Here is a 26,421-nt window from a genome sequence, read left to right as displayed (position 1 = left end):
AACCAACAGACACCTGAACCTATCAGGTTGGTACTGACACACAGTAGTACCCTGTCTGACACACAGACTCCCACACCAGCTTCTTCTTCCCAGCTGCTGCTTCGTCACATCCCAGCGTCTGCTAAACTTCACCACACAGGCTTCACATATATATATAGTACAGCCCCTCCTCCTGATGTCCCGCCTTCCACTCCCCATAGGATGGAACTTTCCCTCCAAACCCATGACAGACAGGTAACATCAGTGCTGTATGTAACACTGGTGTTATAAATAATCATTCTTGTTATTTTGCATATATATAAATATGTATTGAATTATCACATGGGTAAATAGAGACGTATTTATAAAAAGATTTACCTGTAATTTATCTTTTCCAGAAGAAATCAACACATGGATTGTACTATGAATCAACAGCTGAATCAAGCTCAGTAAATACCGTATTTTTGCTCCATAAGACGCACTTCCCCCCCCAAAAAAGTGGGGGGGAGTCTGTGCATCTTATGGAGCGAAGGTGGCGATTTCGCCCTCACTGGCCCCGTGGGGGGAGTCTCCCAAGGGTCCGAGTGAGTCTTCCAGGACCCTTGTGTCGCTCCCCCACCCCCACACGGCCAGCGCGGGTGAAATTGCGATCTTCCAGGACCTTTTGTGAGGCTTTTGAGCCTCACAAAAGGTCCAGGAAGCTGGTGATTTCACCCACGCTGGGTCCGTGGGGGGTGGGGGGTGGGGGAGTGTCACAAGGGTCCTGGAAGGCTCACTCGGATCCTTGCAACACTCCCCCCACCTCCCCATGGGGCCAGCACAGGCAAAACCGCCACCTTCTGGGACTCTTTTGAGGCTTGGCAAGCTTCAGAAGAGTCCCTGAATGTGGCGATTTTGCCCCCTCTGGCCCCGTGGGGGTGGGGTGGGGTGGGGGAGCCTCCCAAGGGTCCGAGTCTTCCTTCCAGGACCCTTGGGAGGCTCCCCCCACCCCCCATGGGGCCAGCAGGGGCAAAACCGCCACCTTCTGGGACTCTTTTGAGGCTTTGCAAGCTTCAGAAGAGTCCCAGAAGGTGGTGATTTCGCCCCCTCTGACTCCTGGGGGGGGCAGGGTGAGTCTCCAAAGGGTCCTAGGATGTGTTCCATAAGACGAACCTCTCCATAAGGCTCACCAAATTTTTAGGAGAAGAAAACAGATTACTTTTTTCCTGTTTTCTTCTCCTAAAAATTTGGTACGTCTTATGGAGAGGTGCGTCTTATGGAGCGAGAAATACGGTATATATCAAGGATAATTTTCCAAAAGGGACATGATCCATATAAGGAATATCATTCAACCAAAGAGCTGATGAATGGAAACAGAAATATTTTCCAACCTACGTGCATTCAGCCCATAGGGTCAGTTAGAGCTGCACATTTTCTATGCCTGAACTGCTATTGCATAGTAAATGTCATCTGGAATTTTTATTAAATACTAGCCTGTCATTTGTGGCTGACTGTTTTTGGATTGAGTCCCACAACCCTGTTATTTTGGGTTAGCCTAAGTTTTAACAAGAACACAGAAAATAAATAATTTTTTGATTTCAGACATCTTTTCCTGAACTAAGGGAACTTCTAGTTTATCATCTATCCCCATTTCTAATAACCACCTTTTAAATATTAACTATTAGCTTAATAACCATCTGACCAGCCTCTCCTAAGCTGAGTCCCTTTTGTGTCAAGCACCACTCCTAGGTTCAGGATCATTTGTGCCCCAACTAATTGAATGAATCATCTTATCTGTTCCTTGCTTGTTATCATTTCTGCTACGGTGTTGTTACTTCATACTGTACCTCCTTTCTGTTTGCCATATGATGTATTTAGGTTATTTATCTAGTTTAATCTTTAAGAAATATTAGATGTGGACAATTTTGACCAGATGATTTTCTTTTCCTTCTTATAACTATGATTTTCTATTTCTGCCAACATTACTATCATTTAAAAACTTGGAAGACTACGGTTTAAAAAATGAAATTGTCTGGAGCATCTGGTCAGCAGCAGACTTGCAAAATGACTTTTTTAGACATTACCTCCTATTACTATAATTATTTATGAGTACTTTTCCAGGCCCGGAATACAGGAGCAAACAATATGAAATTATTTCTTTTTTCCTGCCTTTGATCCCTTGATGGGAGAAAAGTGGTATATAAATGAAATAATAAATAACTTATCTGCACCAACTTAGATTGCTCAGGTTTGGAGTAGCAGAACAGAGGATAGCCTAATGTAAAAATTACTGCAGAGGTGCTTTGACTATTAGACAGAAATTAGTTGAACTTTACTTTCTTGCTCAAAAATTGCTCTTGGATCATCATCTGCTCCCAACCTGAAAATGTAAAAAATAGTGAGCTCTTCCAGATTAACCCAAAAGCCACATTTAGGCTGTAGATCTTTATTAGTGCCAACCAAACATACATAAAATTGCAGTGGTCTTCCGAGATCTGCAAATCCTTTAATTAGGCAAGATTACGGTGGTCATTGGTTGGGTTGGGACCACACTGTCCTTCATTATGACCTGGACCAGCTGTTGGCCTTGACTTTACTATGACCAGGACGAGTGCTGCTGGGAAGAGAAGGAGAAGAAGTAGTGGTGTAGGTTGCAGAGCAAGCCTTGAAGAAAAAAACACTAGCTTTCTGTAGAGCTGGCCATAGGGAATGTCTTTGCCACCACCAGATGGTCCTTACTGCTCTGCTGTATGCCACTGCACTGCTGTGCCATGGCATTATTGGAGCCTGCCATTATTGAAACAGCTGGCCAAGAAACCAGTAGGCTGTGCAATCAACATGGTGCAGAGCAGCAAGAGACCTCCAGCCCTGCAGCCTTTTCTTTGTATTTAGTGCAACCGGCAGTTGCCATACCTGCCTGCCACCCTCTTCCTCTAATTTTTTTTTTACCCATGCAACATGAGATAGTGGTGACCAACCACCAGAACAATGCAGTTTGCACTTTCACTGCTGTTGCTCGTCTCCCAGAAGTGTGTGCAGATGCCACGGCTGCTTCTACCCACTACCATCATACCTTCTCTGCCAGTTTCCTCCTCTTCTCATGAGGCTGGTTGTAGTGCTGGCCATCTGCCATGCATGGGTAATGGAAGAAGGTCTAAAATCTTATGCCTTTTTATTGTGTTTTTACTCACACTACTGTAATTTTGTACAATTAGACTATATTTGCATATCTTTGCTTAAATTAGCATGTGCAAACCAAATGCAGAAATGCTTCCTCTTGTTCTGGTGATGAATGATCTCCTTTTTGGTGCTCCCTATCCTCCATGTTCCCCCTTTTTTGGTGATGGAACAATGACTAGGCAAGATGCTACCAAAGTGGAAGAATGAGAGGAAGAGAAGGTGGAAAAGTGGACTGGATGCTGAAATCATGAAGTCTGCATGGGCAGAGTCTTAAGATGGAATGGGGAGAGAAATACTACTAGGTTGAGTCTTGTAGGTTTTTACTACTAAGGTGTCATAAACAAAATTGCGCCCAGTTTTGCTAAGATAAAGACTTTTCTCTTTACCATTGCTCTCCATTGTTCAAGAGAGAACATTTGGTTAAGATTGGAGACAAGCTCAAGTAACTACTGCATTTTATGTATTTTTAACAACAGGGGAACAATCATACTTTTTTTGGTCTCAATGATCCTAAAAAAAGAAAGAAAAATGAATTGGAAAATTTGAGCTTTCTATTCTCGACTCACAAAACTGCTTTCTGTTTGCTTTCTTATTAATGCGTTTGTCTATATGTTGGTCTTGCTGTGAGTGCAATGATTCACATTCCATCTGACTTAACAGTGACCCTAATAAGGCTTTCAATTTGAGCAGTATATTTAATGAGTGGTTTTACCAGTGCCGCTCCCACCCTAGTGATTTTCCATGGCCAAGCAAGTCTCTTGTGTCCATCTTTCCATCCACTGCTCTGTACTAGCTATGATTACATGCTGCTTAATGGAGATGAAGAAAATTGCCAGCAATAGATGCAGAGCTGTATGTATTCTTTGTATCATTTTGTCATGTAATAACTGTACAGAGGTAAATAGATCACTACAGTGCAAGATAAATGACTTGAGTGCAGGAGTAGAGAGCTAAAAAGCCCTTACAGAACTTTTGTACTTGCACATCACCTTAAGTGCAGGATCTTTCTAGAGCATCACACTTTCACCTGCAAAAAACACATTTCCACATACTTGTGCATGTCAGAATTGTCCAATTTATTTACATACGTGCTGGTTTGGACTACATAAGGCTGGAACTTCCCATATCTTGATGTGTTCTCTGTGAGCTTCAGATATGCTTTGTAGGAAGGTACACACTATTTAATTCTAGTTAGGTGAAAAATTGGTTAGTAAATCCCTGGCATCATTGGTGCTATCATCCTTTTCTCTTTCCTGAGAATAAATTTCTGTGTCCCCTTTTTGCCCCAGTTTTTGGATATCAGTAAGAAACACCATGGAAATTAATGGAAACAGGCAACATATGAAAATTGTTAAGATATTCACATAGTAGTAAAAAAAGCAGGTGTTTATTCTTGTGTTTGTGCTATTACATTAATCTTGAACAGTAATGAGCTCAAATGCAAGAGATTTTTACTTTATCAGAACATCTTGTAATGTGGATGAATGCATATGTGCATGCACACACATATATGCCCTTCATTACACATCAGTGAATCATGAGATGGTTTATTCAGTCACCCACAAAGACTGATACTGGAGAAACTGGGAGTCATGATGACTTAAGTCATTACAATTTCACCTCTTCATTCCTTCTGGTATTAAAGTAGTGATCACAATTCTGTCACTTGCAGTAAATAAACTGATTCTCATCCACTTACGTCATAATCACATTGAGCCTTGCAAGTTTCAGCATGTCTTTGCCCCAATTCCCGCTGCTCTTCACTCAGGTGATTCTGTTCTGATTGTCCCAAGCATGCTGCACTGTTTCTTCCTCCATGGTCTTTTTTTTCTAGAGTCAGGAGCTAAGCTTGTACAACAGGATCACAGAAGGATAAGGCCATAGTTTTAACTGCAATAAATACATAGTCTTCGTTATACGTATAACATGTAATGTATCTTTTGGGAAATCCAGTTTGTTCTTCAGATAAGGACTCTGCCTCTATATTTGAGCAGTTGTTAACCCAATCTATTATCACATCTAATACCATTACTGATGTGACAATTTCATGAGGTCGAACTTTTAAAGATTGTAATTGTGAAATATTCGGCTGATATACTGTACCAATTTCATATAATTCTAGTAACATTTTCCATGGTGTAAAGCAGCCTCATTAAATGTGCACATCATACATATATATGCATGCATTTTCAAGTTGCTAATTAATCTAACTAGGTACTGTAGTTGCTTTATTCAAAACATTAGGATAGCACAGAATGACTAACTTACTGACCCAGATGTAAAAACAAACTATGGTTTAAATAAGACATTTTTATGAACATATGCAGTGGAGCATGTGAACTGAAGCTTGGGTTTGTATATATTGTCTTCCTATTCTCTCACATTCAGGAAGATGTTAGAACCTCCTATTTCTACTTGACATCAAAACACAACTGCTGTTTTGTCCAGTGGTGGCGAAATACTATAGCAAAAAATGAGTATAATAAAATGGTGCTATTGATTACATTCAGGATTGCAAAAGTTGTGGGGAGGAGTGTCACACCTCCAGTTAAATGATTATTCAGCAACCCCTTGAAAATGGTTGCAAAATACCACACTCACTCCACATTGATTCTACTTATTTCTTGCTCTTTCTCCTAGTAGCTAAAAACACCATATATGTGATGAATAGGCTGAATACATTTATCATTCTGATTATTTGTGGGGGACAGTTCCTGAAAGAGGAAAACAGAGCATTCCTGCTGTGACTGCTAGATCCTTAGTCCATGTCTTTGGTTGAGAGAAAGCTGTGGATTTGGTCTTTTCATCCTTGAAGGGTGTATGAAGTTTCTCTCCCAGTCTCCTGACGGAGCTGAAAGTGTGTATTGGGGGAACTAGAACCGGACACTGCAAGTGCTAAAGAAGAAGCAAGATAGACACCAGTATCTTTGGAAAACAAAATAAAGATAAGAACATGTTGCTGAAAAGTATTTTCTGGAACAAGCCAAGGAGTAATTAGAAAATCCAATCTGAAAATAATATAAAGACACTGAGAATTAACTTTCAGAATGCAAGATACTGGAGCTTAGGTCAACCAAAACATTAGTTAAGAAATATATTAAGAAATTAATTACCCAGTGTGGAGGTGGAGTAAATTTGAGTGTCAACATTTTCTCTCTACTTATATCTTATCAAAACTACAAATATTTTAGGAAGTTGTTTTAGCAACCTGCTATGTGTTTGGCTTCAAATCACACATTGGAGCTGTTTATACAGTATTGAGCATTTGTTCAACTGTGTAGCGGAAACTGAGTCTTCAGAGCTATGCCACATAAGGCTGATGGATTTTTGGGAAATAAAAAAACTTATTTTGCACTTCCCTTCTTTGGGATTGGGATGTAGACTGATCTTTTCCAATCCTCTGGCCACTGCTGAGTTTTCTGAACTTGCTGGCATATTGAGTGTAGCACCTTAACAGCGTCATCTTTTAAGATTTTAGGTTAGCTTTGCTGTAATGAGATTTGTTTTCCTTTGTCCCATGGAGAGCAGGAGCGTTTGCTATGTCCATTCTTGAGACAAATGTTTTTTGATAAGTATCCTATCAATCAGGGAGACTCTGGTGCACAGACTGGATGCAGCTAGGCTGCAAGCGTCTTCTCATTTTGGAGGTGTTTAAAGAAATGACCCGTCCTTTGTCGTCAGGAGAGCTGTTGGGTAGAATGGAACCATGCTTTGCAGACAAGGAAGGTGTTTCGCAGAAGCTTACATCTGAGCATATGTGCGTGGAATTGAAATCTGGACTGAATGGGCGCCAGTTGTTTGCTTTGGTTTTATCTACTTTGTCACTGTTCCCCACTCTATGCCTTTAGTCTCATCACCTCTGAAATTCAGCCCTCAGAGCCCCTTCCAAAAGTTCCCACTCCTGCTGTGGACTGCAAGTGTGTGTGTCTATATTAGGCATTCCTCTTGGTTTACTTCATTGGTTTTTGTTGTTGTGACCTTTTTGCTTAAGCAATGAAGTAACCCTACTATGACCTGGCTTACAGATCATCCCTCCCATGGTCCCCTATTCATGTGGCTTACAAGGCCAGGCCTGTTTAACATCAAGAGGAGACTTGTACCACATGCCTTCAGAATCTCCTCCAGCATGGAAAAAAAATGATAAACACTGTTCCATAGGGGGTATGCTGAGGAAGGCAACATTTTTCCAAACCAGAAATAAAATACAAACAACAATGTACTTGCATGTTGTGTGTTTCTTTTCATTCGAAAGGTTAGTAGTTTACTTTGTTCTCTTGAAATCTTTCATTGCCTTTGAGCAAATGTATGAAGTTCAAAGGAGCTGGGGGCAAAATGCTGCTTGCAAAAAAATCCAGGAAGTAAAACATGTTAGTTTCCAGAGCTGATATGCCCCGAGGCACCTTGCTGAAATTACCTTGACAAGAGCCAGAGCTGTGTAGTACTTAGGAATTTGGAATGGTGGGAGTCCGCATCGCTCAGCAGCTAGTGAATGGAAACTGGTGAGATGTAGGTTGTACTTTGCTCCTAGAATAAATAGCTTGCAGGAAAGCAAGGTTACTTTAATGTCTCCATGTCAAGGTCAAAATACCAAACAATTGTTTGTATTTTAAGTGTAGATTGAAAGTATGCTGTTTTAACCTAAGTCAAAGTGCATTTCATAAGTGACCTGTCCATATACAGTATATCCACAATTCATCACTGTACAGAGATCAATTTCTTAAAAAGTTAGAGGCAAACTGCATAGTGGACAATGTATTTCACTATTAATACACTTGAAAATATGTTAGCTGAGTGGAGTTTCTCATCTGTTGCTGTCAGGCAGAGCTTATGAATGTTTAAGGGATGTTCAGGACATGATAGGTCTTCCACTGAGAAGTACTGTAGAATGAATAAATTCTTGGCAGACACTAAAATTCTTATAAAACAGATGTGTTCTCCTGGAAGACCCTTCTTCCACACCACTACACTTTTTGTTTTGCTATTCTTTCTGGTAAAATACATGTGCCATTGCTTCCATACAAATAGAATACAAAACTGACACACAACAAGTATTTGCACAGCACGGGCAGATGACTCTCTTATTCCACTTCTAACTTTCTGGAAATATTATGTTCTCTATGTCCTATCTTTTACACCTTATGTTGCTCTTCCCAGATGATACTCTTTGATAAGCCCACTTTACAATTCTAAGAATTGCGTAAAAATAAATGTCACTGAATCTAGTTGAGAGCCCTCTGTAATTAGCGATGTTTGGGATTGCATCAACATTTAGCATTCAGTTGCGATCTCAAACCCACCTATGAGGCAGGAAGTCCCAATGAGTAACTTTATTCTGAGTAAACACACTTAAAATTGAACTATTGCCTTCTTGGTTTGTACCAAAAACATGAAAGAGAGGAACTGGAATTCAGCTTAAAAGGTTCTCCATTCTAACAAACAAAAAAACCCACCTGAGTAAACATCTTAAGTTCATGCCTGCTGTTCCTTGCAGGGAAAAGTAAACAGCCTTTTTTGTTCTTCACCAGTTTCAACATAACCAAGTGTCTTTGCAAAAGCTTTGACTTCTTTAGAAACTCAGTGGGAAGGATGGTCCCCACCCCCACCCAACGGCACTCTCATCCGTGGCTGTGCTTCGTCATGGGCACAAGAGCATGGTTTGCCAATCCTAGCAAGGGATATTTTTGCCATCATATAAAGATGGTATATTTTCCTGTTTCTAGAACCTTCTGGGTGTGGTGCACGATATATTAGCCTGAGCAAAAGGATCCTTGGGATTCAGACCTGGAGATGTTCCATGTGGCAGGTGTGGCATGAACTCTTCTGCAGTACATCTCCATCGGATTATGTACTCCATAACAAAGAACTTTCTTTTTTCTGTGGAGTTTGTAAAAGTTAATTTTTGTTTGGATAAAGCTCCCTGAATCCTTTAGCCAGTATGGCTAGAAGGTTTGTATATGTTTGTGTTCTTGTTTGTTGTCCATTTTGTGTATCAGCTTGGTTTAGAGGTCCCCAAGTGTCATAGCTAGATATATCTGCCATTTTTTAAAGAGCTCTAGGCTTTTTCTAAAGACAGAAATTTTTATCAGAATTCACCAGTAACAAGTCAGGGGGAAAAGCAGAGACACTTTGGAATGGAAGAAAAACAGAACACCAAGTGCTGCTTAACTGCGATTTGTGCCATTTTATGGATCCACCTGAATTCAGAATAGTTCTGATCTCTAAGAAGATTATGCAGATAACACTGAATTTTGCTAAAACTTAACTTTGCTGCAAACTGTTTCTCACAAAACAGACCCACTTGTGCCTTTTGGCTTGCTTGTTAAAGAGACAAAAACAGGAGCATTTAACCCTAGTAATTCAGATGATAAGTAGATGGAGTAAAGCAAATGTACGTAATAACTTGGCTAGAGAACTTTGCTCTGATCAAGCAGGGAGTACATCAAACCTCCTTTTCCATGTGGCTTTTGTGGCCAGAAGTGCCTTTGCCTGATTTTATGTGGTGTACCACTTGGACCCCTGTGATCCTTGTTGGTGCAGTGGTTAAACTGCAGTAGTGCAGCCAAGATTTTGCTGACAACCTGAGTTCAATCCCAAGGGGCTCAGGTAGCTAACTTAAGGTTGACTTAGCCTTCGAGCCTTCTGAGGTCAGTAAATTGAGTACACAACTCTCTGGAGGGCCAATGCGTCACCTGCATAATTAAATTTTAAACTGCCCAGAGTGTGCTTCAAGCATTATGGGTGGTATATAAGAAGCATACTTTACTTTGTTTTCATTACATCTTCTTTATACTGCTTGAATGTGAGTTATGTGCAGATGGCTGTACAGTGGTGCCTCGCTTAACAATTACCTCATTAAACAACAAAACTGCTTGACGATGAAGTTTTTGCGATTGCAAAATTATATTTAGATAGAGAAATTTCGCTTAAAGATGATCGGTTCCCTGCTTCAGGAACCGATTTTTCGCTAAACAACAATTTAGAAACAGCTGATCGGCGGCTCTAAAATGGCCGCCCACTGTGGAAAATGGCTCCCTGCTGTGTTTTCAGAATGGATTCCTCGCTTTACAGGCACCGAAAATGGCCTCCCCTATGGAGGATATTTGCTGGACGCTGAGGTATTTAGCCCATTGGAACGCATTGAACTGGTTTCAATGGGCTTTTTCATTTTGCTTGACGAGGATTTCGCTGTACAGCGATTTCAATAGAATGAACTATCCTCGTCAGGCGAGGCACCACAGTATTTGGAACATACAGTTAGCGCAAAATGGAATGGCCAGACTGCCTGGTGTGTGTTTTAGAGATTGTATGTTACAAGTTTCCAAAAAGAAACAAACAAACAAAAAACAGCATTGGACTCCATTTATTTCCAAGCTCAGACTATATTTCTGTTTTTGCCCTACAAAATACTTCATGACATGGAGCCAAGATGTTTGTCAGACCTTTTCCTCCCACGTTTTCCTCCCTAACCAGAATTTGAGACCTTTGGCACAAAAGCTCTATTGGGTGTCCACCATCCCAAGAGACTATGTGGATGAGTTCATCATCATCATTGTCTTTGAACTGCAGAGCTGGGAGGAATGTGAAGGATCATCAAGTCTAGCCCCTATCAAGGAAGCAGAATAGGGAATTGAACTCCCAACCTCTAGCTCCACAGCAGGATATCCGAACACTGAGATATCCCACAATGCATGATTTAACAATACCCTCCCTTTTGCCACACTTTGATTGTAGAACTCCCTCCCAAGAGAAATCCATTTAGCACCTCTCTTGCTGAATGATTGTTTTGCCCCAAAAATGCTATTTTTGTATGGTCATTATTTTTTTAAGTAGCTTTTGAAATAGTTTTCAATCTGTGCTTAGAGATTAAAGATCTGATTTCTTGTCCATTGCTTTGAGAGCCCTGGTGGGTAAGGAAGCAATTAATAAATACTTTTAATAATAAATAATAGATAAATGAAATGTTGTTGGGTCCTGACCCCTTTGAGGAGAGTCTTTAAAATGTGATGTACACTATATATTACAGAATACCCCCTTGCACTTGTCAGACATTAGACCAGATTGTGAAAAAACTTTTTAAAATTGGAAATAGTGGGAGAGCCTATCTAAGGGCTCGACCACATGTATGAAAAGAATACCAGTTATACCAATTCTTTTCATTCTTCTCTTATAGTGATATAATTTTTTCAGCATTTATCACATAAATGCTGAAAAAAATATCACTATAAGATAAGAATGAAAAGAATTAGTATAACCCCTTAACTTACTTGTTCCTCCTTCCTTATTTCCCTGCACATCTCTCCCTCTCAGTTCTTGGCTTTAATTTTTCTTTTCCCTTTTGCTGATCTTTGGGAGAAGGAAGCAGGTTTTAAAAGACTTGCAAAGTATTGTGAAGAGCAGGGTTTAAAAGAAAAAGACATTCATACGACACTGCTTTCTTTACAATTCAAAGCAGGAAATATCCCTTTCTCTGCTGAAGCTCTCTTTCACCCACAAGGGAGTGGGAAAGGCTGTCTCCTTCTGAGCAATGTTTGTGGCTGTGGTAGCTGCAGCTGCTGCTATTGATTTACCAATATCCCTTTAAAAAAAACAATTAAGAGGTTTTCAAGAAAAGATTGGACAGCCATCTGTCTGGGGTGGTATGAGGTCTGGGATGGTATGAGGTTTCCTGCCTTGGGCAGGGGGTTGGACTAGAAGACCGCCAAGATCCCTTCCCACCCTTCTATGAGCCCTAAGTCATTGCATTAAACATTAGATTTAATTTGCTTATTTTTTTAATTGCTAGGAGCCACATGTTCACTCTTAGTTTACCAGGTGTATACAGCTATTGCATTTTCCTACATCAAAGTCTACTGGATTTCAGACTTTTTTTGTATTGATGTGAACTTTTTGTAACAACCTTCCAATCTCCAGGCCTCTTTTTATCTTGTCCTTATCTTCAGAATCCCTTTTAAATTATAGCCTCGTACTGTGTGAATTAAAGGGACTAACCAAAGAAACAGGCGTGGTGGCCCTTTCCTTGCCCTTTCTCTCCAGCCTATTAATTCACATAATATAATCTCTATAACTACACAACACAGTGTCTATAACCGAGTTTATTAGTTATGGGCAACACACTGGTGCACACTCCCAAGCAATCCTGAGCAAACAATGGAGTTTTGTCTGTTGTTTGCTTAGCACATTGTCCAAATATGGGTGTAGTCTTTCTGGTTTGATTCTCTTCCAACAAACAAATGAAAGAACCCAGGGTCTCGTCTTCATTTTTTATTAGATCATAGCACCTGTGTCTTCAAGGTAGCACAATAAACAAACCACCGAGCAAAAGCTCCTTACTTTGTTTGGCTGCAGGGGTTGCTATGGCAGTGTGCACTGGTCACTGCTTGTAATGAATAACAAAATGTGACCATAAGGGGAAGCAGATCACAGTCGAGATTGCTTATAAAGTGCTTCTACTTTGGGGGGATTGGCTGGACTGATTCCCCAGCAGTCACGAGAATTGTTTTAAGGGAGATCAGACACCTGCCTTTGCAGCCATCTGATCACACCCCCAGAATCCTCTCCGGCGATTGGCTTTCATGCAAGAAGCCCAGCCTGTTTCCTGTTCACATGTGCCCACCACTCAGTTGACGGGTGGGTGCATGGGTACAGACAGCCGGCCAGGCTTCCGTGCAAGGACCATGGCCAGCTGTCTCTCAGGATGGCAGCGGCAGCGGCTTCAAGACAAAGTAGAGAGGTGTGAACTCAAAAAACAAACCGCAAACTGGTTGATTTTTTGGAGGGTACGTGTTAGTTCATGGTTTGTGGGTAGCCACGAAACATCATAAGCTGCTAATTTTCCAGTTTGTGCCCATCTCTGTTCTATTCTTGTCTTATTATCCTGCCATGCTGCCATGCTAGATACAATAATAAATTGACAACGCAGCAAAAAATCAAACCATTCTCTTTAATATTACATTTTAACTTATTTTAAATTTATTTTGCCATCACTGATATAGATATAAATATAGATACAGATATATGTAGATATAGATTTCTTGACTGAAACCTGTCTGAAAACAATATTTTTTATTAACAACAACAACAAAAATACATGTGCACATCTATATGCATAACAAAACAACAAAAACATGCCCCCTAAATCAAGTAATATTTTTCTATTGATCGAAGCAATTATTCCATGATCAGATATACATTTATTGGTGTGAAGGTCACAGTTGCTTGAGACTTCCAGATACATTAAATACTTTAATATACAGCACATGCTCCTAAATATCTTAAAGGTAGCTCTACCCAGAATGCTTCCCCACACTACCCCATACAGGACTTTTGGGGAAAGAATTAAATGCTGCGTTATTAGAAATATGGGGAAGGGCTTTCCGCATCTTTCAAAATAGCAACATGACTGTTAAAAAAGAAAAAACATGGAACTGATTTGTAGTTTTGCAGGCGATGTACTCTACTTGCATGGAAAAATTGCCTCTGTGAATAAACATACATTTTGCTTCCCCTGAACCATCCCCAGGATTTAAGGATTCGGAGGGGTGGGGGAGAAAAATGAAAGGGGAAAAAAAGGTTGAAAAAAGCTTGAAGCTCTGAGAGAGACAGAAAAACAGCAAGTGTGAAGTTTCTAAGTATAGTGAGTGATTTGTGCATCTGGTTAAGGCAGGAGTCTGAACTAAGAACCCCAGCCAGTTAGCAGGGTGATGTGCTCTGCCAGGTTGGGCTGAACAAACTGTAGGCTTCACAGAATGTCTGAAATTGGTATTCAGGCTTCTCTCTTCTCTAACAGGCCATAGAAGTGAACTAAAGAGTTGTGGGTTATTTCTCTTGGTTTAGGGGCAGGGGGTGGAGACAAACCAGATTTCTGGGTTTGGACATCATAATAAGCAAACCACAGATCTGTAGTCATTTTAGACACTTGGGAGTGATTAAAGTGCAGGCACTAACATGCGGCTTTGTTGATAATAGGCCAGAATCTTGGCTTCTCGTAGTACCGACAGGAACCCTTTACATCTTGTCCCTAAAGTGAAATCAATTTTGTCATTGCTTATGACTGAAGGGAGGATTTCTATAACATTTCACACTGTCTCTGCAACCTATACTTCAACCCACAAGCAAATTTAAACATGTTTATGAGTAATCTGGCTTTTCTCACCAGATTACTCATTAACATGTTCAAACCCATGTACTGTATTTTTCTGGGTATAAGACACTAAGGTTAAGGTTCCCCTTGACATTTAGTCCAGTCAAGTCCGACTCTAGGGCGTGGTGCTCATCCCCATCTCCAAGCCATAGAGCCAGTGTTTGTCTGAAGACAGTTTCCATGGTCACGTGGCCAGCGCAACTAGACTCAGAACGCCGTTACCTTCCCACCAGGGTGGTACTTATTTATCTACTCACATTTTTACATGCAACAGCAGCAGCAGCATGAGGAGGCAGAGGTGAATGAGGAGCTGCACCCGGCCACCCCTTGGGGCAAAATCGCTGCTGCTCATTGACTGTGACTCCGACACTTCAGGAGAGAGAGAGAGCAGGGTGGAGTGTGGTGCAATGTAGGAGGTCTAGGTAAAGGGCTATATTTGGGGAGGGGGAAAAGGCATCCTGTGGCCACCCTCCAGAGGATGTGCTGACCCAGATGGTGCCCACTGATTTGGGCACTTGGACTCAAAAAAGGGTCAAAATTGGGGGGCATGCTATAAATGGAGGGCATCTTATAAATGGAAAAATACGGTATAAGTTCAATGCAGGCTGCAGAAAAAATATGACATGTGGTAGAAATCCTCCCCCCTATTTATGACAAAATGGGGGCAAAATGCAGAACTGATGGAATGGGTAAAGTTCATGCAAGCATTTATAAAAATAAATATGATTTTTTAAAAGGTTCTAGCAGAGTCCATACAGTGGACCCTCGACTTACAGACGGCTCAACTTACAAACTTTTCAAGTTACAGACTTCTCTGGCTACAAAATTTAGGTTCGACTTGCAGCCGGAGAATCGACCTACAGACTAGAAAAAAACCAAATGGAACAAAAATGGCCAGTTATGGATTAATTGGTTTTCAATCCATTGTAAGTCAATGGAGACTCAACCTACAGACTTTTCAACCTGCAGCCACCATTCCAATATGGATTAATTCCTTAAGTAGAGGGTCCACTGTATTGTTCTGCTACAAGAGACTAACATGGCTATGCTTTTGAAAATCATTAAAGGTGGAAGAAAAACATTTCTCTTGTATTTCTAGAGAGGGAATTTTATGACCATTCACCCCTTTCTTGGAGTGTTGCCTAATGATGATAAATTTAAAATATTTCACAAAAAATTGTTTTGTAAAATATATTGGATAATACCCCAAACTAAGTGCAGTGATGAAAAATGCATGAAAACATGGTGGAGTGTGTGTTTGGAGGGGAGATTTTACACCTTGATTCTACCTAATGTCTAGACTGACTAGAATAATTATCTCAGGTTTTATTGGATGTAAGTCTACATGAATTTTGTTACAAAAAGATCACACCATGTTATCAGACATCTGCTGGATAGCTCAGTGGTTTAGGTCAGTTAGGAATTCAATTCCCCATTGTGCCTCCCTTTCAGGGGGGAGTTGGACTTGATAATCCATAGGGTTCCTTACAGCTCTGCAGTTCTAAGTTTATTATCTCTGAAAACTGGAAAAAAAAACTGGATCTGGAAGTTACTGGCTTTGTAACAAAGAGAGCCTGTGTTTCTTCCACATCTGATGGAGCTGAAAAGGAAGCTTGTAACATTTAGAACAGAGTGGTACAAACTATTTCAGCTATGCTAATTGTTACAAATATATAAGACCCTATGAAAATATGCAAAACATGTAGCACCTACTACTGTGTAAAGCAGAGCTATATTTACATGCTGCTTTTAGATTAGTTCATGCCAGATGAACTAATGAATGCCATTTCCTTGAAACAGCAACGGTTACAAAGAGTGTAAGACATGCTGGCTGAAATCCAGTAGTAAACTGTAACTCATGTAGTCCGATTAAGTTAATGGAGATGTGGTGAGTCGATTCTTTCATTTGTTCCATTGATCCAGTGGGCCTACTTTAGTTGCAAGTTACAACTGGATTTCTGCCATTGCTTTAGTTATTTTAATAACTTACCAGAACCCACTGGTTCTTTGTGTCTCCATATGCACAACAGAGAGGACTAAATGTAACTTTGCAGAAGGAAGCTAAGCGCAGTAAATACCCCATTTTTCTTTATCATTCTCATAAAGGCAACCCAGTGCTGTGTATTTTAATTTTTATTCGTATTCATATTTTATTGTTATTTTTTTATCCCACTTATCCTCCAAGTCAATCAGGGCAGAGTACAAAGTTTTCCCTTCTGTCTTCCCATAATCCCTGAAGCTAAGAGAGAGTAACTGGCCCAAGTTCATGCAGTCAGCACTGGCAGCCAGGCTTCTCTTGGTTAATTGTTGTAGGCAAAATTACTGATTAGCAGACTCTGATCTGCAAGCTTATTTCAGCATCACTATTTTTCATGTCACTTTTGCCTCATACACTTGTTGTTATCTATATGGAATCTTCTTCTGATGCCTATCATCTTGTGTTGTGTGCTTACTTGACACCATTTCTATTTAAACAGATTTACTACGTAACTATAGAGGTGGTGCCACCTTCAACGAGACCGTCTTTTAACAGTGAACTACTGAGCTAGACAGATCTCTTTGTGTGATAGTTAGATGGAACATTAATTATACCATATCACCACAGCATACCCAGCAGAGGCAATCTTTTAATTTAGACTGGCAAAAGGTTGTTTTTAATTTGAAGGTTTGCAGGACCCCCTACCCTCCCATCCCACATCAAATGTTGGTCCAGTATCCTGTATTTGTTGCATACCCCTTACTTCCTTGGTCATCAGCAAGGCAAAATCATTATCAAAGGAGTCTTTTCCTTATAAGTTTCAAATAGCACCTGCTATCTTATCTAGGTATTTTTCTCTAAAACAGTAAGAATCTTACAAATGTTTTGGAAAGTTTGTCTTGAAAGGTATCTGGAAGAGTAAGAATTAGAAGCATGAACATTTGCACTCCAGACCATTTTGTAAAGCATGTCAGATAAATTTCAATTATAAGATCCTTCGTCTCTGGTGACAAACTACAGATCTTGTAAATACATCAAAAAGGTTGCCTTGAAATATTTCTGAAATGGTGAGAATTAGAAATGAGACACAGAGACAATTTCTTTTCCAGCTCTAATTACTGGTTTAGTTATATCTTGAAATCAATTCCACCTCAGTTCAGCCCAGAGATAACTAGCTTTTAGTAGCACCTGATTGTAGGCATTCTGAGAACTCATTAAATATGTTATATAAATGATACTTACAAGATACTTAATTACTGGTTATGAATGCAATCAGTCATCTGTGAATTCCATTCCCCCCCTCTTATCACACAACAATATATATTGTAATCAATATTTCAAAACATTAGTGTATGTGATATAACTCTAAATAATTTGAAGGTAATTGTGGAACTGAAGCCTCCAAACTCCCAAACAGGGGGCACCAGTATAGTGAGTACTGGGCTGAGTAAAGTTGGACAAGTGGCTACCTGTTCACTTCCGTATCAGTTTCAAGGGGATGGTACTAACCTATAATGCCCTATCTGGCCGAGCGCCTCCTTCCTGTTAGGTCTGCCCGTCCTACAAGATCTTCGCAGGCAGGGTGGCTGAGAGTTCTGACCCTGAGAGAGGCCCAGAAAACAACCACTAGAAATCGGGCCTTCTCGGCGGTAGAGCCACAGTTATGGAACTCTCTTCCACCTGAAGTCTGCCTGGCCCCTTCATTGGACACATGCAAAAAGCTACTCAAAACCTGGCTAGTTAGACAGGCCTTCCCTGAATAAACTACACTCTGATACAATAGTGTCCAATAATATAACTTGTATCATACTGCCATGCTCCATGTTTTTATTTTCTTCTATGCTTTTAATTGTATTTATTGTATTATAATTTTATCCTCACTGCACTTTATGATATTTGATTTTCACCCCTATGTATTAATGCCACTATTTGCTATTTTGTTACTCTGTTTTTTTTTTTGTTATTTGTTATTTGTTGTAAACCACCCAGAGTGGCCTTGGCTGCCAGATGGGCGGTAAATAAATGAATGAATGAATGAATGAATGAATGAATGAATGAATAAATAAATAAATAAATAAATAAATAAATAAATACAAATAAAGTGAAGAAGAGAGATAGAACACTGGGATAGGGTTGGAATGAATGGGTTTCCAGCCTGAGCAAAACTGGGTATATTTACTAATTAAAATTAAAACATGTCCTCTGAAGATGCCAGCCACAGAGACTGTCGAAACGTTAGGAAGAACAACCTTCAGAACATGGCCAAAGAGCCTGAAAAACCCACAACAACCATTAGATCCCGGCCGTGAAAGCCTTTGCGAATAAAATTAAAACACATTTAAAAATAAATAAGCTGAAGTTGTGAGACTCACTATAGATCAATAGCAAGGGTTCTGTAATTCTTTAGCCCATGTGGTTCTGATCCAGAACGCAGGCCCCCTGCCTGCTTGTTTACACTGGGCAGAGTGCCCTACTATGAAAGGATTAAAGCCCCCATGCCAGTGATCCATTTTAAAGCTGTTCATTGTTAATTGTATTAGTTGGACCTCCACAATATAGGAAGATGACAAAATGTTGGTACCGTTAATGAACTTATTATGTCTGGGAAAATCAAAGCTAATGTTGAGATCTAGGGATAAGATCACGCTTCTGTGTGCATCAGATAAGAAAGATTTTATGGGCTTATGTCCCAACAAGCAAGCTCTGTGAAACAATCCAGTGCATATGTGCGTCACTCAAAAGAATGTGCAGGGTTTTAGTATTAGTAACAACAAACACAAAGCGATAGCATTATTGCTTAATGGCCACAAGTAAAGTGCCCTAGGTTGCTGGGAAAAGTGGCTGTGCCATTGACAAAGCAATTTACATGAGATTAAAACAGACCCTTATTTGGAGACAATGAGGGAATATGCAGCATGTACAAAGACTTTATTTTCAGGTTAAATACCTGCAAAATAGGGTATTTTAAATGTTTAACTAATTGTTTAACTAGTTGTTAAAATACTGTGTGTGTTTTATTGTTTTTATTATCATACTTTGTTGTGTTTTTAGTTGGTTTGTTGTAGTTTTTAATAACCTGTGAGCCACCTTGATCTCAGAATTGCGGAGGTGGAAGGGACCCTATAAATCAGTGGTCCCCAACCTTGGGCCTCCAGGTGTTCTTGGATTTCAATTCCCTGAAATCCTGGCCAGTGGTGGTAAAGGCTTCTGGGAGTGGTAGTCTAAAAAACATCTGGAGGCCCAAGGTTGGGGACCATTGGATCATTGAGTCCAGCCTCTGTCAAGGAAGGCACAGTGGGGAATTGAACTCCCAACTTTTGGCTTCACAGCCAGATGTCTAAACCACTGAGCTATACTAGGGTAGCTCAGGTGACCTAGAGATCTAAATAAAAAATCAACCAACCAACCAACCAACCAACCAACCAACCAACCAACCAACCAACCAACCAACCAACCAACCAACCAACCAACCAACCAACCAACCAACCAACCAACCAATCAATCAATCAATCAATCAATCAATCAATCAATCAATCAATCAATCAATCAATCAATCAATCAAACAAACAAACAAACAAACAAACAAACAAACAAACAATCTTAATAGATTTCATACAATTACATTTCTGGTTTACATGCTATTCTTTTAAGTTATCTCTATTGAATCCAGATTTCTTATGTGAAACCACAAAGGCTATGCCTCATCAACTCCCTTACAGGCAAGACAGACAGAAAAAGCTTAAAACAGTGATCCCCAACTTTGGGTAACCCAGGTGTTCTTGGACTGCAACCCCCCCCCGAAACCCCAGCCGACACAGTTAGTGATGAAGCACTTTATAAAACTAAGATAAATGTAATTTTTCATAAGGATGGTTCAAGAGGACACATCTTGCTTACATTGGGAAGGAGAAGATTATTGATGGGCACAAACCCCCTGGTTCACTTGTTGGCCCAACAGGTCTTCTGTGGTTTCAAGCCTTGTCACCTTCAGGTGCTGCCTCTCAATCCATTTTAAAAAGACCCATGTTTGAACAATACAGTAGGTGGTATTCTATACCAAGAATGGGTGATGTCCAAGGGCTTCGGGTGGGAATGTTCACTCCCCTCAACGTTACTGCAGGCTGCCCAAATCCTGAAAAAGATGGGAAACTGATTTTTTTTTTAGATGAAAGCAACCAAGAAGTACCTGGAAAGGCATTTTGGATTTGGATTTTCAGTATTGTACTTGAGGACCTCCCAAGCCTGAAGAGCAGAAAGCCTCTTGGAGGCTTTCTCAGCCCCAATTCCAAATAAAGTACTCACTTTTTCTGGCTAGCTAAATAAATAAATAAATAAATAAATAAATAAATAAATAAATAGATAGATAGATAGATAGATAGATAGATAGATAGATAGATAGATAGATAGATAGATAGATAGATAGATAGATAGATAGATAGATAGATAGATAGATAGATAGATAGATAGATAGATAGATAGATAGATAGATAGATAGATAGATAGATAGATAGATAGATAGATAGATAGATAGATAGATAAAACTTTTGAATGTTCTAGGATGGCCCTGTTCCCTCAAATATCTAGGGGAGGGGACACATGTGGCCTTATCCTGCTTGATCATTTGCCCTTGCCTATATTGACTAGTTTGATCAGCTCACTGGTTACTGGTGGAAGCCTGTACTACAGGAACTTTTCTTTAATATGACACATTAAAGTTGGGGAGGGGATTGTTCCTGCTTTTCTGAATCGTAGCAGTAGCAGTGGCAAGCGGCCTTTTCCTGTTATGAACAAGAATATGCAATGACATAGATTTTGAAATTAGTTAACTCTGCGTATAAGTTGAACTTTATATGAAAAGTTGTGGCCAGAGTTTTCTTTCTGTGGTGGTTTCCTGATGCACTTAAGACACCAAGGAAATAATTTTATTACAAGAAAGCTGAGGAAGTGATGAAGACACCAGGCCTGTTTAAACAATTCCTCTTTCTGTTTCGTACTGTCCAAATTTCTAAACGGAAACAACATTCATGACCTTCCTGTTGTAAAAAGTGATATAATTTAACCTTCCTGTTGGTTAAAATGTATCACTTTTTCCAATAGAATCAGAAAAAGGAAAAGGAAAAAAAAGCAAACCTGTATGCAATGGACACACAAACAGAGAATGCAAAAGATCAGGCTTCTAAGCAGCCACTCAGCTAGTCAGCTATGGTGAGTAGTTAGTATAATTTAAAGTGAATGTTAGATATTTTTGGACAAAGTTCGATTTAATGCTGGTGGTTCAGTATCATAGTGAATACTAGGGGTGCACATGGAAAACACTTCCATGTTTCATTTGTTTCTGGTCATTTGTTGTTGCTGATGTTAAAGGAGGGGGGGCAGTGTCCTTCCATTTCCATAGTTTTTTTTGCCCACAAGCCCTTCTGCTTAACTCAGAAGGGACCAACATGCTTAGTCCATGTTTCCTCCTACATGGTCTATCTGGCACTTGCCCCCCCCCAAAAAACCCCCCAAAGAACCCATAAATGCAACAAAAGCTGCCCTACAGACTGAGTGCCCTCTTACAGCAGAGATGGTGAAACAATGAGTGGGTCAAAATGGGTCAGAGGTGAGGCAAGGAAAGGGGGAAAGGATGGCACATTGAGCCCCTGTATTGCAAGGGGTGATTTTATACACAACAGGTGGAAAGAAGGCTACATGGAATAGGGAAACGTGGAAGAACTTGAAGCATCTGTGTAGCCCTGTTCCATTAACTAGAATCATTAGTGTTTCAGAGGCTTTCTTCCAGAAAGCAATAGAAGAAACACAAAGGATGAAAGAAGAGCCTCTTCTGTATTTTTACCATTCTTAGTCCCATCCTCAGTTAATATTTGACAGATTCATCACATCAAAGTCACAATTGACTTAAATAAGCTTGTTGCACTGATTTTTGTAGAATTGTGCCAAATTATTCCAGACAGAAGGCTCACGGCATTGTGAAGCTTCTTTTGTTCTTCATGTGTTTTCTATTTTTTAAAAAACCAGACAGAAATGGGAAATAGACTGGCCAAATTTCTCTTGTCTCACTATATTACTAAAAACACAGATGGTGTGACGTTTTGAGGTGAATTGAAAGTTTAGAAATTACACTGAATATTGCCAGCTTTGTCTTGAGTTGTGTAGTACAACATGCAATTGATGTCTGCACTGATTTCTTAACTTGAGCCAATTTGCCTCCAAAAGGATTTTAGTGGCACAAGAGGATTTGAGCCAAAGGGCTGCAAACTGAAAACAACCATGTCTGAAAACGACCATGTACCATTAACCTCTATGAACGAGGCCCTGTGAATTGCTCAGTAAAAGCCTTCTCTCAAAGCACCATATCTGACTGTAGAAAGGAAGAAAGCACAGGGCCTAACTTTTTGGCTCTCCCAGGGATGGACTCTTTACTCTTTGACTGTTTAATTATCAATATTATCTGTATGACTTACTTGTGAGTAGGCATGAGTAGAATCATATGATAAAGACATGACAGTGGTCTTTGTCAAGTTGGAGCCAGCTGTGAGAAGCAGAAAGGTCTCTACACTTGACTGCCAAAAAATGTAAGTAAAAAGCAAGCAAAATCATGCAGACATAGAAAATGATAATAATCCTAGAGATAATCATGTCAAATGAGTTTAAAAGCTCCCCAAGGGATTTGTGAAAGAATGAATGTATAGAGGTTCCTAAACCAGTGGGTGGGAGGGTTGGGAATGAAGTTTAGCTGCTCCTAAAGACATGAGCTTGTCTCTCACTAAATTCTTCTCAGAACCAGAACTGCTGATTTATGAAGTAATCTAGATTACTGTAATGCAAAGCACAAACATTTGGATTTGTAAAGCCAGTGCCACTGCAGTTTTTGTATAATGTAAAGCTCAGTGACCATCAAATAAGTGGGTTGAATGCTATCGTCATTTCTAAACACGTCATCACCACTACCAGGAAAGTTTTCTTTTATAGGAAATGAAACTCATGGCATGGGTGCTGGGACAATTCTTTGAACCTAATGACCAGTTCTGGTGGCTTTTTTGCTTAATCGACATGGGCCGCACAAATGGATTATGCTGCTGTTTAACATGGAATTCCTTCGAAAAAGCCGATGAGTCAACAAACAGACTTGCTCAGAGAGTCCTGGGTTTAAACGCTTGCATAGGAATTCGCTTCACAGAATGGCCCCATGGGTTGATCTCTATCTATGAAGCTGAAAAAGGACAATTCATGCTTATAAATCTCCAAGTATCTCAGAAGAAAAGTAGATTGCTACCAGAGCATGGAAGTGTTACCTTTTTCCACTACAACTCCCAGCATCCCCCAATCAGCATGGTTTCTAAGCTCTGATTATGACATGTTTCCTATTTCCCCATGCTCTGATGTGTTCCAGAGGCAGTCCCTCTGGGTCCCTATTCCTTTAGATAAAAAGAGTACTGAAGATTTAACGTGTCTATCACATTGGCTTTATTTACAAATAATCATCCCAGAATATTTACCAAAACTCTGCCTGACAAACGATTAACAGACACAATGCAGTGGATGTATGGGAGTCCCAATGGTGCGCACATTATAGTTCCTGAGTTATGTTGCCTTTCTTGGCGCCTGCTTTCTCAGAGCCATGTGAATCCTATGCCTGGAAACCATTCCACAGCACTCATCATAAATCTCTGATCTGTCTCTGATTGAGTCATTAAATCTCGTGGGGTGGCTACGGACATCGCCTTGGGAAGCCTGGCCATGGCTGTTCCAAATTAGTGTGGGAAAAGGCGTGTCATGCTCTCAACTAAACCCAATTGCAACATACATGATTTTATTTTTATTTTTTAATTTTATTAGATTTATACCCTGCCCATCTAGACTGGGCCTGCTCTGGGCGGCATTACAAAATTTAAAAACAATAGAACCAATAAATATGTAAAAATCCAAGATGTAAAAATGTAAATATTAATATGCAGCAGGAGGGAAAGCCTGCCTGAATAACCATGTCTTAAGTTTACTTCTAAAGACACCCAGAGAGGGAGCCAGGTGGATCTCTATGGGCAAGTTGTTCCAGAGGCGAGGGGCCACTGCCGAGAAGGCCCAGCTCCTCGTCCTTTCCCTCCAGGCCTCCCTCTGTGTTATCCTGATCTTTACCAGGCCATCATTCATGTTATTGTTGTCATTTGCATTTGCACTTTGCTTTCAGCTCACCACTGCATACCGTGTGTGGCAAACACTAAATTTATACCTACCACTCATAAACAACATGCTTCATGTGCAGCTAGAAAAATTTGGAGGCAAGCTAAGGAAAACTTGTTTATCTTGTCAGCATCATAGGTAGGTACTGGGTGAGTGCTTTCTAGAAGTCACCCAGATGATTTATAGATAAAGTAGACGCACAGATAAAGAACTGCTAATTCGATCTCTAACAAAATTACAGCATGACTGACTATAATCTTAGGCCATGTTGTAATACTTTGGGGGAATTAATTAAATTATTGTGAGTCTGTAGATGTAAAAAGAACAAAGGTTCTTCTGATGTCTTTTAAGGATCCTTTTTATTTAAAATTCACATTTTCTTGAATAAAAATCCTAACAAATACAGGTCATCCTTAGTTCATATTCCATGAACTAAGAGGACTCAGATACATTCATGTGTCTCATTTGCCCTCCTCCCATCAGGAAACTTGATTTCCAAATAGGCAATATGAGTGGGAGGGAAGTTCAGGGACTATCTCCTGTCCTGGAGACTGGGTGGAAAAATTCCTACCAGAACACCCACCCCCAAACTGGTTGAAACTAGCTCTCTGCTCGTCTTACGCGACATGTGTGGTGGATCTCTGCCATGACCATTTTGGAATTTTCATTCGTAATTATTCTACCCTATGCCTGAGAAAGTGAATTTTTTTCATGGAAGACTGCATTGAATGTTTGATTTTTAGCCGTCTAAATAAAAGTATCACCTCTTCTACGTTTGGATTGTGTAAAAGACTCCACAGCTATCTCTGTTGTTTATTTGCACAGAAGACTGTCAAGTTTGAACTCTGGATTTTCTTTTTGACTTCTTTCTTTTGTGATATTACTAACTTCAGAGGTACAGAAGTATTAAACCAGACTACAGGAAAGCTTAATCACATTTGGAGAAATACTGTAATGTCTATTTGTTTTGTACTACCTCTATTTCCTGCTGAGGTTCCAATTCTCATATTTTTGCTGTGCCAAACAATTGGTGATGAGACTATTTGAGAATTTATTCCAAAATTGGGATTCCCCAGATTTAGAAAATGAGAAATCTCCCCCAAGAGCTACAGTATTATCATTTGCTCTAATGGTGGCTAATGTGATCACAAAATTGCATTTACAAACACAGTGCTGTGAACAATACTTTGAAACAGCTTGTGAAGTTATCTTTTCCTTTATTGTTTTAAGAGTAGTATTTAAGTGGTAGTAAAGACAGACAGGCTTCTACAGTATAAAGAGATTATTACAGTACCCTTGGGATTGTATATTTCTTGGGTTTATTTTACTTTATTGCCTTCCTCAACCTGGTGCTGTACTTGAGGAAGATGGTGAAGTCTATAGACAAAATAGAGCAGGCTGAATCGGGCAAAACGGGGTTACTTAAGGTTACATAGAGGTGTCATATGTCATTTGGTGCAGTCCTTACATCTGGATTTGTACAAGGACTGTGTGGTTTCAGGTAAGAGACTACACCACATCTTAAGTGACTCTGTTTGGCCCATTTCCCTTTAAAGAGAAAGAAGAGGAGGGGGGCAAAAAAAAAGACACACACTCCTCCTTGTCCTCTCTTGTTTCTTTCTCCTTCTGGGAGGAGGTTTTCAATTAAAGTTTTTATTCTCAAAAAGCATAGCACATCTCTGTCTGCTGAAATCACTTAAGAATACTGGAAACTTGAAAGCTATCTGTTTAAGTTGTCTGCTTTGGTTCATTCCCAGTGACTGCACATGCTGGAACCAAACCAAAATGGAGTGATCCTAATCACACCTTAAAAAAACAGGGAATCAAGAAGGTGCAGATAAGAACACATCAGGTTCGCATTGGCACTTACGTCATGTGGTTTCTGGAAAAAGATGTGAACCAGCCCACCTCCCGGATTGGACCAAACAGTAAAACAAATCCCTGTGTAGTGACATCCTAGGCTGAAACATGGAACTAGAGATGT

General features: G+C 40.0%; 2 long non-coding RNA genes across 3 annotated transcripts in view; both read left to right on the top strand.

The window, feature by feature from the left end:
* The window catches only part of LOC144588644 (uncharacterized), an 88,206-nt gene that overhangs the window by 37,166 nt on the left and 24,619 nt on the right, over window positions 1–26,421 (top strand). The window lies entirely within an intron of this gene.
* On the top strand, window positions 486–18,583 carry LOC144588645 (uncharacterized). 2 transcript variants are annotated; one of them, XR_013544284.1, is made up of 2 exons: window positions 486–16,166; window positions 16,464–18,583. It is a non-coding gene; the product is annotated as an uncharacterized LOC144588645 (long non-coding RNA). The 2 variants fall into 2 exon arrangements; XR_013544283.1 differs by having other exon boundaries at window positions 486–16,348.

This window comes from Pogona vitticeps, chromosome 4, assembly GCF_051106095.1.
Source record: "Pogona vitticeps strain Pit_001003342236 chromosome 4, PviZW2.1, whole genome shotgun sequence".
Taxonomy (NCBI): Eukaryota; Metazoa; Chordata; class Lepidosauria; order Squamata; family Agamidae; genus Pogona; species Pogona vitticeps.
The sequence above is the reverse complement of the archived record's forward strand: the minus strand, read 5'-3'. Positions and strand labels throughout refer to the sequence as shown.